The sequence below is a fragment of the Aotus nancymaae genome, unplaced genomic scaffold, assembly GCF_030222135.1.
Source record: "Aotus nancymaae isolate 86718 unplaced genomic scaffold, 86718_ANA_hifiasm-v0.15.2.pri h1tg000064l_0, whole genome shotgun sequence".
Classification (NCBI taxonomy): domain Eukaryota; kingdom Metazoa; phylum Chordata; class Mammalia; order Primates; family Aotidae; genus Aotus; species Aotus nancymaae.
In genome coordinates, this window is record NW_026988478.1 from 1 (window position 1) to 3,262 (window position 3,262).

Here is a 3,262-nt window from a genome sequence, read left to right on the forward strand (position 1 = left end):
TAACCCTAACCCTAACCCTAACCCTAAACCCTAAACCCTAACCCTAACCCTAACCCTAAACCCTAACCGTAAACCCTAACCCTAACCCTAACCCTAACTCTTTTATTTTTAATATAATCACACAGGAAGTACTCTATTATAAAAAACATAGACCCTCTCAAATTACTTTTTATAATGAATATAACCACACTGGATGTACTGTATTATAAAAAATATATTCCTTCTCAATGTACTCTTTTATGCTGAATATAATCACACTGGAAGTACTCTTTTATAAAAATATACTCCCTCTCAAAGTACTCTTTTACATTGAATATAATCACACTGGAACTACTCTTTTATTTTTAATATAATCACACAGGAATTACTCTTTTATAAAAAATACACTCCCTCTCAAACTACTCTTTTATACTGAATATAATCACACAGGAAGTACTCCTTTATAAAAAATATAGACCCTCTCAAAGTACTCTTTTATACTGAATATAATCACACAGGAAGTACTCCATTATAAAAAATATACCCCCTCTCAACGTACTCTTTTTTATTGAATATAATCACACTGGAAATACTCTTTTATTTTTAATATAATCACACTGGAAATACTCTATTATAAAAAACATAGACCCTCTCAAAGTACTCTTTTATGTTGAATATAACCACACTGGATGTACTCTATTATAAAAAATATACTCCCTCTTAATGTACTCTTTTATAATGAATATAATCCCACTGGACGTACTCTTTTATAAAATATATAATCCCTCTCAAAGTTCTCTTTTATATTGAATATGATCACACTGGAACTACTCTTTTATTTTTAATATGATCACACAGGAAGTACTCTTTTAAAAAAAATATATATCCTCTCAAAGTACTCTTTTATATTGAATATAATCACACTGGAAGTACTTTTTTATAAAAAATATACTCCCTCTCAAACTACTCATTTATACTGAATATAATCACACTGGAAGTACTCTTTTATAAAAAATATACTCCCTCTCAAAATACTCTTTTATACTGAATGTAATCACACAGTAAGTACTCCTTTATAAAAAATATACTCCCTCTCAAAGTACTCTTTTATACTGAATATAATCACACAGGAAGATCTCTTTTATAAAAAATATATTCCCTCTCAATGTACTCTTTTATATTAAATATAATCACACTGGAAGTACTCTTTTATAGAAAATATACTCCCTCTCAAATACTCTTTTATATTGAATATAATCACATTGGAACTACTCTTTTATTTTTAATATAATCACACAGGATGTACTCTTTTATAAAAAATATACTCCCTCTCAAAGTACTCTTTTATACTGAATATAATCACACAGGATGTACTCTTTTATAAAAAATATACTCCCTCTCTAAGTACTCTTTTATACTGAATATAATCACATAGGAAGTACTCTTTTATAAAAAATATAGACCCTCTCAAAGGACTCTTTTATATTGAATGTAATCACACTGGAAGTACTCTGTTATAAAAAATATACTCCCTCTCAAAGTACTCTTTTATACTGAATATAATCACACTGGAAGTACTCTTTTATAAAAAATATACCCCCTCTCAACGTACTCTTTTTTATTGAATATAATCACACTAGGAAATACTCTTTTATTTTTAATATAATCACACTGGAAGTACCCTATTATAAAAAACATAGAACCTCTCAAAGTACTCTTTTATATTGAATATAACCACACTGGATGTACTCTATTATAAAAAATATACTCCTTCTTAATGTACTCTTTTATAATGAATATAATCAAACTGGACGTACTCATTTATAAAATATATAATCCCTCTCAAAGGACTCTTTTATATTGAATATAATCACACTGGAAGTACTCTTTTATAAAAAATATACTTCCTCTCAAAGTACTCTTTTATACTGAATATAATCACACTGGAAGTACTCTTTTATAAAAAATATACTCCCTCTGAAAAGACTCTTTTATACTGAATATAATCACACAGTAACTACTCTTTTATAAAAAAAATACTCCCTCTCAAAGTACTCTTTTATACTGAATATAATCACACAGGAAGAACTCTTTTATAAAAAATATACTCCCTCTCAATGTACTCTTTTATATTGAATATAATCACACTGGAAGTACTCTTTTATAAAAAATATACTCCCTCTCAAAATACTCTTTTATATTGAATATAATCACACTGGAACTACTCTTTTATTTTTAATATAACCACTCAGGAAGTACTCTATTATAAAAAACATAGAACCTCTCAAATTACTCTTTTATATTGAATATAACCACACTGGATGTACTCTATTATAAAAAATATATTCCCTCTCAATGTACTCTTTTATACTGAATATAATCACACTGGAAGTACTCTTTTATAAAAAATATACTCCCTCTCAAAGTACTCTTTTATATTGAATATAATCACACAGGAAGTACTCTTTTATAAAAAATATACTCCCACTCAATGTACTCTTTTATATTGAATATAATCACACTGAAAGTACTCTTTTATAAAAAATATACTCCCTCTCAAAGTACTCTTCTTTATTGAATATAATCACACTGGAACTACTCTTTTATTTTTAATGTAATCACACAGGAATTACTCTTTTATAAAAAATATACTCCCTCTCAAAGTACTCTTTTATACTGAATAAAATCACACAGGAGTACTATTTTATAAAAATTATTCTCCCTCTCAAAGTTCTCTTTTATACTGAATATAATCACACAGGAAGTCCTCTTTTATGAAAAATATAGACCCTCTCAAAGTACTCTTTTATACTGAATATAATCACACTGGAAGTACTCTTTTATAAAAAATATACACCCTCTCAAAGTACTCTGTTATACTGAATATAATCACACAGGAAATACTCTTTTATAAAAAATATACTCCCTCTCAAAATACTCTTTTATACTGAATATAATCACACAGGAAGTAGTCTTTTATAAAAAATATACTCCCTCTCAAAGTATTCTTTTATACTGAATATAATCACACAGGAAGTACTCTTTTATAAAAAATATACTCCCTCTCAATGTACTCTTTTATATTGAATATAATCACACTGGAAGTACTCTTTTATAAAAAATATACTCCCTCTCAAAGTACTATTTTATATTGAATATAATCACACTGGAACTACTCTTTTATTTTTAATATAATCACACAGGAAGTACTCTTTTATAAAAAATATAGACCCTCTCAAAGTACTCTTTTATACTGAATATAATCACACTGGAAGTAATATTT